Genomic DNA, 13,448 nt, shown 5'->3' on the forward strand with positions numbered 1-13,448 from the left:
TTTACACATCTCAAAAGTGCACTAGCATATATTTTCACGTATGGGTTATTTCCTAAATTTTATGAAAGGGAAATGAACACCTAATGTTAAGTTGTCATTCTCGCCTTCATTCTTGCTGGATGGTTTTGGAGCCGATCCTCTGCTCCGACTCGGCCTATACTATAGCTCGAGAGCTATTTTTACTGGCTCGAGGCAGCCCTATATCCCACAATACCATGCGCCAACTCCCCAGATCTAGTTTGCCGCTTCGTGGTTGCGTTTTTACCGGCTCAGGTCAGTTAAGAACTTTTTGTGTATTTTTTTTAGGTATAACGTTAGATTTCCCTATCTAATTATATTCCCCACTGTATTACCTAATACTTAAATCTTATTAGCTTAAAGTTTAAGTCCCCCCCCCTTTTTAGTCAAACTCATAGACTGGCCTTTGGGCCTTGGTTTTTCTATAGTTTTTCCTATAGTGCCGTTTTTTTGTCAGTCCTTTAACTTCTCCCCTTCTGTTAGAGTTTGAGTGTGAGTGTTGACTCTGTGTCCACCATAATGTCTAAAGACACTAAAATTTCAGGATTCAAGAAGTGTGACTCGTGCTGTCAGAAGATGTCTCTGACAGACGGTCACACTTGTTTTATTGTTTAGGACCCTTGCACCTGCAGGATTTCTGTTCCGTGTGTCACGGATTTAGTTCAAGAGTCCTGCAGGAGCGCCATAATAAGTTGATTTTGAGGGGCTTATTGAAGCCTGACTACTCCTCGTCTAAGTCTGGCTCGGGGAAGTCACCCAAGCCCGCCAAACCCTTGGCTCCAGCTTCTGAGTCGACGGCTGGCGGAACCGAAAGTGCTCTGACATCGGCTCCGGCCGGATCCGATGCAAGCAAGACTTTGCCTGCTCCGAAACCCATTTCAGAGCTGACAACAGCACGCAAGCGCTCTAGATCGCCCTCAGTAGAGTCCGATCGGCTCCAGCATCGCCCTTACTGTCTGAGCGGAGTCATAGGACTCATTCTTCCAGGTCTTCCAGGCTGTCCGACCATGATATTGAGAGGGTGATCAGTAGACTCTAGTCCCAGGCACTGGTCCAAATAATCCAGAGCCCATCTCATCAGACTGTGGCTCCCTTGGTACCACTTTGAATTCCTCCTCCGACTCTTCAGTTGAGTTCGGAGCCGGAGTTTGTCGGAACCGGGACCTTGCCCATGTCGGAGCCGATACTACCACCTTCGGCTCTGACGTCGTTGGCTCAGACCTCTTCATTGGTGCCGTCCATGGAGAGGTCCGGGTGCCGAGACTCCATAGTCTGCTCCGAGGGGCGAGTGGCATCGGGCCCTTGTCCGACCCCGATGTCCTTCAAGGATGCATCTGCAGTCATAACAAATGGGTTGTCCTGTCGTCAGGCAGCCCTTCGGTCGGCCGGATTCCAAAGTCTGGGTCTGGCCTCGGCTGGTGTCGCACTTCACCCGACATCATCTCTGCTAGTCTTCGGGTATAAAGGCATCAGCCGACGCCATTTTCCTCAGTCTTTCTTGCCTCGTGGCGCCCGAAGCAGAAGCTGTTCGCAAGTGCCAGTCGGTCAGATCCAGAGATTACTACTACCGAATACTACTTCGAAGACTTAAAAGCTAAGTACCCCGTTGGGGACTCTTTCTTGCCTCAGCCGGTGTCAGAAAAAGTAAATAACTGTTTAACTTGTGGGAAACAAATACCTCATAAAGATTTCCACTCTTATTGTTTACCTTGCTTAGGCCCAGACCACGACATAGCAGCCTGTTTAGCCTGTGCTTCCTTCAACCGACGAACGCTTAGGCGTCGGTCGGAGTTTGCTGAACAGTTTTTCGGCTCAGATTTTGCGTACATTATGCCGTCGGATCCTCCGACTTCTCAAATTGTTAAACGCAAAGAAAAAGACCGACACTCGCGGTCCGCGGTTTCAGCCGAAACCACGGTTAAGCAAACCGCGAGTGTCTCTGTTTCAGCCGAAACCGAGCAAACGGGTCAATCTTCAGCCGAATCCATGACTACTACCTGTTACCCTAGTTGAATCGGCCTCTGAAGTTTTGCCTACTAATGTGGTTCCTTTAAAATTATCGGACACCATCCCTTTGGATGTCTCTACCCCAGCACGTGGTGCTGCTAGGCCTCCTGCAACCATGTCTATTAAGGACTTTGCCAGGGCTAAAGCAGCCAAAACTGCTAAATCAGTGCCTGTTAAGCCCCCCTCACACAGGCCCAGTTCCAGTTCTCAAATGCTTACTTTGGCAGAGGATCTCATCTCTTTAATAAGGGGATCCCGATCTCACCCAGACAGGGCCTCTCAGCCTCCTGAAAAGAGACCTAGAGCAGAGCCCCCAGAGCCAGTGTCCTCAGATGATTCTTCTGATGATTCAGACCATCCAGAGGCTCCTTTTTCTACTTATGAAGATTCCGATGCTGAAGAATCTATTCCATCTGCCTCTCCACCAGAGGAATTTTCCTTTGGAGAAACATTACATGCCATGAGAGAGCAATTCCAATGGCAGGGACAAGATTTCTCAGATTCCAGAAAAAGGCTTAGGACCTTTCTACACTTACCGCAACATAGGCCCTTAGCTATACCTCCAGTTCTTCCTGTTGTGGATGATGCATTTAATGATGTTTGCACTGCTCCTGATACTTTACCTCCAGCCCCTGCCAAACCCGATAGGTTTTACAGGGTACGGACACTCATCACCACCTATACAAGGCCCCACTGCAGATCCTGAGACTATCTCCCAGGGGCCTAAGGCAGTAACCGACATCAGCAAAAAACCCTCTCCCTTCTGAAAGGGAATCCAGGTCCTTAGAGAGATGGGGTAAAAAAGTTTACACCTCTGCTACTCTCTCAGCTAGAGCTTTGAACTGTCAGTTTCATATGATCCAATACCAAGAGTTTATGCTTGATCAGTTAACTAAGAAACTGTCCTCTGATTCCTTAGATAAGAAATATGTTCTAGAAATGGTGAATAACATTCAGCAGGTTAGTAACCATTCTTTAAAATGTGGCTATGATGCACTGGAGGCTTCATTTAGATCAGCCATGACTGGCACAGTTATAAGAAGGCATGCATGGTTGAAAGAACAGGTCTTGCCGGATCATGTTAAAGCAAAGCTGTTAGATGCTCCTATGGATAAGGCCAGTCTACTTGATTCTCCTGCCCAGCAAGTAATGAAGAAAATGGAAGAGAAGGCAAAATCTGTACAAACAGTTAAAGATTTCTTACAGGTTCAGCCCCCAAGGTTTAGCAGGAACTGGCCTTCCAAAAATTGGTCCTTCCTAGACTCCTCTAAATCTCAGGCAGGAATAGACGTTCCAGAGGCAGAAATCAATCCAGAGGAGGTGCCTACAGAGGACGCCAGTGGCAAGGCAACAACCAGCGAGGCACAGACACAACCACTGCCACTGCAACAGGACAATCACAGTGACTTGGCTCTGACACCGCCCACCAGGGAACAAATAGCAGCAACCTTAGGCGGAAAGTTAGCCTTATTTTCAAAAAATTGGCACTATATCACAAAAGACAAGTGGATTTTGCAGACTATAGACCGAGGCTACAGGTTTCATTTCCACACCTTACCAGTAAAAAGAGGAATGCCAAACCTACCTCCAAATCAGAAAACAGAAGCTCTAAAACAGCTCAATTAACAGAAATGAGAGCTGTGGAAAAAGTACCACCAACAGAGCAGGGCAAAGGATTCTACTCCAGACTCTTCCTAGTACCAAGAAAAGAGAAAAGTTGGAGACCTATTCTCGACCTGTCCGCCTTAAACACATTCATCATTGTTCCAAAATTCAAAATGCTGACCTTGCAGCAACTTCTTCCCATGCTGGGCAAGGAGTGTTGGCTGGTGACTCTAGATCTCAAGGAGGCATACCTGCACGTCCCCATACGACCAAATTGCAGAAGATACCTCAGATTTCTTGCAGGATCAGAGCATTATCAATTCTCAGCATTGCCCTTTGGCTTATCTACTGTGCCCAGAGTATTCACAAAATGCCTGGCATCAGTAATCGCTCATTGCAGGCTACAGGGAATCCAAATTTATCCATACCTGGACGACTGCCTGATACAAGCGGACAACAAAAGCAAGCTGACAAAGACTTACAAAGAGTCATTTGCTTACTACAAGCCCTGGGATACACAGTCAATTTAAAAAAGTCAAGACTAATACCATCCCAAACAAGAACGTTCTTGGGTGCAGAATTGGACACAGTAAAGCAGATGGCATTCCTAACTGCAGAAAAACAAGAACAACTCCCTCTTTACTTTTTGGCATTAACAAAGCAGAACAAACTAACAGCAAGAAAAGTACTGCAGGCCTTAGGCTTCATGTCATCATGCATAATCCTGGTCCCTCATGCCAGACTGCATATGAGAAAACTACAGTGGTACCTAAAGAATTTATGGTCTCAACACAGGCACAGCCTAGAAACCGAAATTCCACTAATCCCATGCCTGAAACAAAAGTTCCTATGGTGGGCTCAAGCATGCCAGTCAAACCCAGGCTTGCCCTTCCAAAACTTACAAGCAAGCTAAACCATCACAACGGACGCCTCAGACCTAGGTTGGGGGGCCCACATGCTGGACAAATGCATACAAGGATTATGGACCCCAGATCAACTGCACCTGCACATAAATCAAAAAGAAATGCTGGCAGTAAAACTAGCAATCCAGAATTTCAGACCATTCCTCAAAGAAGGCCATTTGATAATAAGGACAGACAACACCACAGTCATGTGGTACATCAACAAACAGGGAGGCACTCATTCATACCCCCTATGCAGAATGACTCTGGACCTATGGAATATGGCTCTGAGCTACAACATTCAGTTACAGGCAATATTTGTACTGGGAAAAGAAAACATCCTAGCAGACATGTTAAGCAGAACAACCTCGGATGCTCACGAATGGATGCTACACCCGGACATCTTCAAGGCCATCACACAGAAATGGGGAATGCCACAAATAGACCTATTCGCATCCCCACTCAATCACCAGCTCAAGAAATTCTGCACAAGGACATACCACCCACTTGAATGGAAGGTGGACTCTCTGTCCTTCAGTTGGAAAAGCCTGACAGCATATGCATTTCCACCTCTTCCCTTGATGCACAAGGTACTACTGAAAATCAAAGAGGAGGGTCCAAGGATAATTCTGATAGCTCCAAATTAGCCAAGACAACACTGGTATCCATTGCTGAGGAGCATGTCTCGGAACAGAACGTGGACACTACCCCTGATGCCTTTGATGTTAACTCAGAACAACTACAACATCATGCATCCAAATCTAAAAACTCTACAACTGACTTCCTGGAACATTACATAACAGCAACTAACCCAGATTTATCCCAAAGGGTTAAAGACATTATCCTGGAGGCCCGCAGACCTTCGACAAGAAGGAACTATGCAGGGAAATGGAAAAGGTTTGTCATTTGGAGCACTGAAAGAGGAAAATGTGTCAAAGGTAGATATTGCCAACATCCTGGAGTACTTGGCAGAGCTTCTCCATACAGGCCTGTCCTATTCCTCCATCAAGATACATACATCAGCTATTTCTGCAGAATACAGCTTCGATCCCCCTGTCTTCTCACATCCTCTACTTGGGCAGTTCCTCAGAGGAATCAAGAATGTAAAACGTCCTAGGAAACCACCATTACCAGCATGGGACTTGAACTTTGTGCTAGAAAATTGACACTCCCTCCATTCGAACCAGCAGCAACAGCAGATCTTCAACACCTATCCTGGAAAACTGCTTTCCTACTGGCAATTACCTCAGCAAGAAGGGTTTCGGAACTACAGGCCTTAATGGCAGTACAACCCTTCCTAATCTTCCATCAAGATAGAGTATCCATGAGAACTAATCCTACATTTATGCCTAAGGTGGTATCCAGAGTGTCTCTAAACCAGGCAATCCACCTACCTACCTTCTTTCCCAATCCACAGAACAGGGGGGAAAGACTGCTGCATACCTTGGATGTACATAGACAGTTGCGCTACTACCTGGACAGAACCAAGGGCAATAGAAAAACTGACCAGCTTCTAGTAGCCTATGCAACAGGAAGGGAAGGAAAAGCAATCTCCAAACAGACAATCTCTAAGTGGATAGGAAATTGCATAAGATTCTGTTACTCCTACCATGGAAAGCCAATTCCACAGAACATAAGACCTCACTCTACAAGGGCTACAGCCACTACCACAGCTTTCTTACGAGGAGTGGCTACCAAGGACATTATTGAGGGCTACTTGGACCTCCGTGCATACATTTGCCAAGCATTATAACTTACCTCTATACTCTAGATCCCGAGCAGGGTTTGCCACTGCTGTACTGCAAGGGATCCTAACTACACCATAATTCTATTTCCTCCTCCCTAGATTGGCTATGGTATTCTACCCATTTGTTATGACTGCAGATGCATCCTTGAAGGACATAGTACAGTTTTGTACCTACCATAAATGTAGATGTCCGAACAGGATAGTATCTGCAGTCAGGATTACCCTCCTTCCCCTCTGTGGTACTCCTAGGGTATTTACCCTCCTAATAGCTAGCTGGGGGGTATCTCTTATGGTGTATTTGTTTGTATATATGTACATACATGCTTATTTTTTGTGTTTGCCTTATACTTTTTTGGAAACATTGGCATTCATCCAAAATTTAGCTCTCCAAGAGGGCAACTGGCATCTGGGGCAAGAAACAGAGGAAAATGGCGTCGGCTGATGCCTTTATACCCGAAGACGAGCAGAGATGACGTCGAGTGAAGTGCGACACCAGCCGAGGCCAGACCCAGACTTTGGAATCCGGCCGACCGAAGGGCTGCCTGACGACAGGACAACCCATTTGTTATGACTGCAGATGCTATCCTGTTTGGACATCTACATTTATGGTAGGTACAAAACTGTACTTTCTCCCTCTCGGAGCATCGGCTCTGGTTAGTTTGGCCCCGACATCATTCTCTGAGCCTTCTCTGTCGGCGCCTGGAGCGGTCCTGGTATCCTTGGAGCCAGGGTTGTCTTCAGTGTCTGATAGGGAAGCCCTTGAGGTGATGAGCGTGCTGGATACAGTGTCCTCTCCAAGGTTGGTTCCTTCAGCTCCTCCCTCTACAGTGCCTGTTACGGTCTCTGGTCATCCTCTTGAAACTGATAGCAGAGATCCAAAGCGCAGGGTACCCACTTTAGGTGTGTCTTCCTCGTCCGAGGCCTCCCCTGAAGCTTCAGGGGAACCCCCTAGGAAAAGTGCAAGAGGAAGCAACGTGGACTCCCCCGAGTCTCTCACTTCGGACACCGACTTGGATGAGTCTGAGGGTTCCCCGAGATCCCCCTCTGAGGATGTCTCCTTTTCAGACATCCTAGAGATCCTAAAACAGAGGGGGAATTGGTCCACCCTCAAACCCTCAGAGGACGAGTCTGTTTACCTTGATGCTTTTGGGTCTCGCCCTTCCACCTCCTGGGTGTCCCCTCCTTTCGACCCACTGATGGAAGTAGTGGCCAGAAAGGCATTGGCAGCTCCTGACTCGATGGAACCTACCCCTAGGAGTTCTTCTAAATTTATTTCTACTCCGGTAGACAAACCATTTCTGACCAAGGGTGTCTCGGTAGATGCTATGGTGGTAGCAGCCACCACTAAGAAGGAATTAGCTGATCCTTCTGTACCTGTTCATCCTCCTAACAAAGACTCTAGGACTATGGACAGGTACGGTAAGCAGACATTTGCTTCAGCGACCTTTGCCTTGTGGTCGCTGAACTATTTATCATTTCACCCGCCTTCAGAGAGATTTGCTCAAAGAACTGGGTGAAACCATACATGATCCTTCTGCTGCGGGGTATCAGGACAAGATTAACTCCCAGCTGGCTACCCTGAGTTCCATTGTCAACTCCTCCATGCGGCTTATCTCTTATGCAGCTGATGGAGCGAGTAGGGCCGCAGGCACAGGTGTTGCATTGAGACGTCACGCCTGGATGTGAGACTGTAATTTTGCTGATCCCTTCAAGGCGTCCTTCACCAACACCCCCTTTGATGGTTCAGAGTTGTTTGGACCTCAGGTGAAGACTACCCTCACCAGGTGTGAGCAAGATGGTAAGACTCTCTGCCGTGGGAGTCCACTTTTCCACACCATCTAGACCATACCCTAAAGGTCAGAAAGAAAGATGTGGTTCCGCAAACCACAGGGAGTCGCGCCTGCCGCACGTGGTGAATTTCCCCCCAGAGGCAGAGGGGGGAATAATAGACGCCGCCCCAGGGGCAGAGGGGGTCCGCAAAACCAGGGTTCCAGGGATTTCTTCCCTGACCAACCCTTTCAGCATCCCTGAGAAGCTGCCCGACTGTCCACCTTCGGAGGCTGTCGGGGGAAGATTATCGCTGTACCCAGAAGCCTGGCAATCCCTCTCTCAAGCCAAATGGGTACAGTCGATCATATCAGAGAGTTACAAAATCTCCATTTCCCCTCCAATCCAATTGCCGAGACCCCTCCCAGACGTACCACCTGCACAAAGGGGTCAGGCACAGCTAGAGATAAAAAAGCTGTTAGAAAAGAGTCATCCAGGCAGTTCCAGCAGACCAGCTAGGATCCGGAATTTACTCCAGGTTCTTTTTGGTACCAAAAAAGACAGGAGATTGGACCTCAGCAGACTGAAAAAGTCTGTGCAGAAGACAAAATTTCGGATGGTAACACTGCAGTCCATTCTGCCCTTCTTGGGCAGAGACAACTGGATGTGCTCGTTAGACCTTCAGGACGCATACTATCATGTAAAGATACACAGGCGCTCCAGGAGGTTTCTCCGCTTCCGGCTGGGAGCCAGTCATTTCCAATTCAGAGCCGTGCCCTTTGGTCTCACCACAGTCCCCCGGGTGTTCACCAAATGTTTGGCAGTAGTCACGGCTCATCTGAGACAAAAAGGATTCCAGGTGTTTCCATATTTAGACGACTGGCTCATTACTGCTGCCACCAAGCAGCATCTTATCATAGCCATGGATTACATCATTCGCATTTGCAACAAACTAGGTATTTCCATAAATTTCGCAAAATCCTCCTTGTCGCCTTGTCAATGTATAAACTTCATAGGCGCAGTGTTAAACACCACAGAAATGTCTGCAACATTACCACCTCAGAGTGACAGACATACGGCGGAATGTTCAGCTTCTGTTTCAAACAGAATTCAAGTCAAGTTAGTACTCAAAACATTAGGCCTCATGGCAGCGGCGATTCTCCTTCTCCCCTTAGCCCACTTCCACATGAGAATTCTCCAGTGGATGCTTTTTTTTCAGTGGTCCTTTCAACGGCTCTCAATGACTCACTACATTCTGATAACCCCAACTTGCAAAAAACACCTCTCGGTGGATGGTCTCCCCTCAACTTCAGGGCAGACCCCTTGTTCTTCCCCCTCCAGTTGCCACGGTGACAACGGATGCCTTCCTGATAGGGTGGGGGGGCACTATCAGGGTAGGGCTGTCCAGGGCACATGGCAACAATTAGAATGCCACCTGCACATAAATGTCCTGGAGATAAGAGCAGTGCTTTTATCGTTGCAAGCCCTTCAGGACTCTCTTCCCACGGGGACTATAGCAGTTCAAACGGACAATGTCTGTAGTGTGGTACATAAACAAGCAAGGCGGAACGAAGTCCTACCCCCTATGTCGAGAAGCACTCAGACTTTGGCAGTAGGCGATCTCCTCTCAGCGGTTTCTGATAGCAACGCACATCCCCGGGAGGTCCAACGTCATAGCGGACAGACTGAGCAGAACAATTCTCATGCCTCACGAGTGGTCTCTAAATCAAGCGGTAGCAGAGAGAATTTTCCAGAAGTGGGGCCAGCCTTGCTGCGACATTTCCGCAACACCTCAAAACAAGTGTCTCGACTTCTTCACACTCTTCCCTCTACCAGGCCATCCCCCCAGAGACGCTCTTGTCCACGATTGGCCTCTGGGTCTTCTATATGCTTTTCCCCCTTTTCCGTTGATTCTGCAGTTAATTCAGAAAGCAACTGCATTGAGATCCAAAATGATCCTCATTGCCCCGTACTGGCCTCTACAAGTATGGTTTCCGTTCCTGCACAGTCATCTACTGAAACAGCCCTGGCATCTGGAACCATTTCCAGACTTTTTGACCCATCTGACGGGCAAGCTGCACCAGTCTCTTCACTCCCTCAACCTCACAGCTTGGTTGCTCCACTTCCAACCTTAGCCAGGCTTCCCTTTATTTCTCTTCCTGTCTGTGATATCATTCTTGCCTCCCATAAGTCCAATACTAGGAAGACTTATGCGAGTAAATGGAAGCATTTTTCGTTTTGGGCAGAAGCTAGGTCCTTAGATCCTTTTAATGCACCAATTCATAAAGTTCTAGATTTTCTAGCGGAGCTTTTTCATTCAGAGTCGTCATCTGCCACTATCAAAGTACAACTAGCGGCCATTGCCAACTTTCATGTAGGGCTCTCTGAAATCAATATGTCACATAAGCTCTGTAAAGCTTTCCTCAAGGGCATCTTCTTGCTCAGACCTCCCATTAAGGATCCTCCTCCGCAATGGGATCTAAATTTAGTGTTAACTTCATTAATTCTCCCTCCCTTTGAGCCTGCAGCTTCTTGTTCCCTCAAGCTTCTCTCTTGGAAAACTCTGTTTTTGGCGGCTATAACATCTGCCAGAAGGGTGTCGGAACTTCAAGCCTTGTCTGTCCATCCCCTTTATTTGTTTTTTCATAAAGACAGGGTAGCTCTCAGAACGAATCCTTCCTTCCTACCAAAAGTCTTGTCTGAATCAAATCTGAACCACACTATTGACTTGCCTGTTTTCTTCCCAAATTATTCAAACGGGGCTGAACAGAAACTACATTCCTTGGATGTTCATAGTCAACTGCGGTATTGTCTAGACAGGACAAAACAATTCAGAAAGTCAGAACAACTCTTCCTCTCATGCTGAAGGAAAGAAAGGACTTCCGGTATCAAAGGTAACTCTTTCCAGATGGTTAGCATCCATCATTATCTTTGTCTACGAGTTGAGACACAAATAACTTCCTTCAAGACCTAAGGCTCATTCAACCAGGGCACTATCAGCCTCAACAGCCTTTCAAGCAAGGTTACTATTAGATGCCATTTGTGCAGCTGCTACATGGGCTTCTCAACATACTTTTATTACTCATTACAAACTTGATATAGCCTCCAGAAATAGAGCTGACTTTGGTTCCACCGTACTCAGGAGTCTGTTCTGTTGAGCCACCCAGGACCAAGGTGCTATTAAGAAGTTATGTACCTACCATAACATTCCATGTTAGTTGTCTTCTTGCCTTCTTTCTTGCGTCCCTCCCTCCTGCCCCCTAGCCTGGACAGACTTGAAGGTCTCTGAGTCCTTCTCTTTCATGATACATAGTTATCCGTATCATGAGTATTACCAGCAGGAAGACCATATCTTTATATAAAGGCTTATTTTTTGGTAACAATAAAACTATACTATGTGTTAGCTGCCAATGAGATCTGGGGAGTTGGCACATGGTATTGTGGGATATAGGGCTGCCTCGAGCCGGTAAAAATAGCTCTCGAGCTATAGTATAGGCCGAGTCGGAGCCGAGGATCGGCTTTGAACCCATCCAGCAAGAAAGAAGGTGAGAAGAAGACCACTAACATGGAACGTTATGGTAGGTACATAACTTCTTATGTATGTCTTTATGGCAGTTGACTAAAGTTTTTATACTAAGGGGTTCTGTAACTTGAAATTTTACCTACATACATTCTTACCCATGCTTGATCTTATTTACTGAATTGGAATGTCTTGATGTTTCCTTTTTAATATATGTTGCATTAGATATTGAACACTAGACTATTTTAATGCTTCAATATTTATGCATGTTCCTGTTTTAACATAGGTGATGTAATGGAACTTGATGCAAATTTTTTTATGCTCCTCTTCTGTTTCTTCCTGTGACTTAGCACATTAGAACTACAAACTCGAGATGCTATCCACACTTCTAGCTAATGTTTTATTTTGTCAGAGAGAGGACAGTTTATACTGTTTATTTTATTTAATTATTTTACATGTGTTGACCGGGCTAGTCTAACTGGATATATGTCCATTTTCAGTAGAGGCCCGGGGAGAATAGCTCCACATAAATATACAGCACATTAATAATTCAGTTTCAAGACATTAAACTTGAATTAAAGATACTAGTCATACAAAACATGTGGTACAAAGTAAATAAGCATATGTGATATAAGACAGTAGGGGGAAAAAAAAGATATCACATAATTTTTTTTTTTTTTTGTGTGCCCACCCGCCCCTTAGCAAATCACTAAGGGAAGGAAGTATTTAGAAGGATGAGGAGATTCCAGACAAAGTTATATGTAAGGAGCAGCAGAAGAGAGTAGTTTAAGAGAAGAGAATTGGGAGAAAATTGGTTGCGGGATAGATTCTCAGAGCGACAGGGGAGAAGTTCAATTGTATTATATTGAACTTGTATTGATAATCTAGACTGGTAATCTGATTTGATTGGACGGTATCTTGCTGGTCATGATCATAAGCAAAGGATACATACTCTAAAACCCAAGTAGAATATTTGCTCTTGATCCTTGCATCCATATTTTTGCAGAAGAGAATTACAGTAGATGTTCGTGCTTCACTATTGCAGTCATTACATTTGGATAATCTGCCTGCAGGTTGCCTTCAGTCAGCCTGATTAACAAAATCTTGGGTCCTGCGTCGGTTGCTGTCCGTTCCATGTCAGGGGCATAAAACATGCAGCCAACGCCATTACACCGGTCTTTCTTGCAGTGTGGTGCCCGAAGCGGAAGCAGTTCCCCAACCGAAGTCTTCAACTAAAAGCCAAGTACCCTGTTGGGGAAACTTTTTTTCTTGTTCCTTTCCGATGTCAAAGTTAATAATTGCATTACTTGTGGAAAGCAAATACCTCCATAAAGATTTTCATTCGTTCTGTATTCCTTGCCTAGGCCCTGACCATGACGTACCTTGCTGTCGGTTTTGTGCTTCTGCACACTATCAGTCGTCTGTATATTTTTGCCTCTAAATATTTCAGTTCTCTGTTTAATTATCCAGAAATGTCATCTGTTAGCCATCCGACTACCGGGATTCTGAAAAAACGCAAAGATAGACAGGCCGCAGAGGTCCAAAACTGCTGATGATGCTTCTCCTAAGCCAGTCGACAGTCTATACTCAGTGAGGCGCTTTTGCAGCCCTTGATACCCGCTACTTCTGATTCGCAGGCTGCTACTGAGACTCCATTTGGAGTCCAGCATGCTGCGAGATACTTAAAACTATGGAACCCATGGATGTCTCTACCTTGGATGGGTCCGGAGCCGCTTTGCGGGCACCAGCTTCTGAGGGTGTATTCAGGCCTACTGACTTGCATATTAAATAGACACCTCCTTCATTAGTAAGGCCTAAATCTTGATCCATGTCTAAAAAAACTGACGCCTAGGCCACATGCTCAGGCTTCTATGCCTAAAAA

General features: G+C 46.1%; 1 protein-coding gene across 1 annotated transcript in view; it reads left to right on the top strand.

Moving 5' to 3' along the window:
- Positions 1 to 13,448, top strand: part of NUP98 (nucleoporin 98 and 96 precursor) — a 1,998,548-nt gene that overhangs the window by 14,467 nt on the left and 1,970,633 nt on the right. The gene's annotated exons all lie outside the window — the stretch shown is intronic.

Source organism: Protopterus annectens, chromosome 5.part1, assembly GCF_019279795.1.
Source record: "Protopterus annectens isolate FY-2018-M chromosome 5.part1, PAN1.0, whole genome shotgun sequence".
Taxonomy (NCBI): Eukaryota; Metazoa; Chordata; order Ceratodontiformes; family Protopteridae; genus Protopterus; species Protopterus annectens.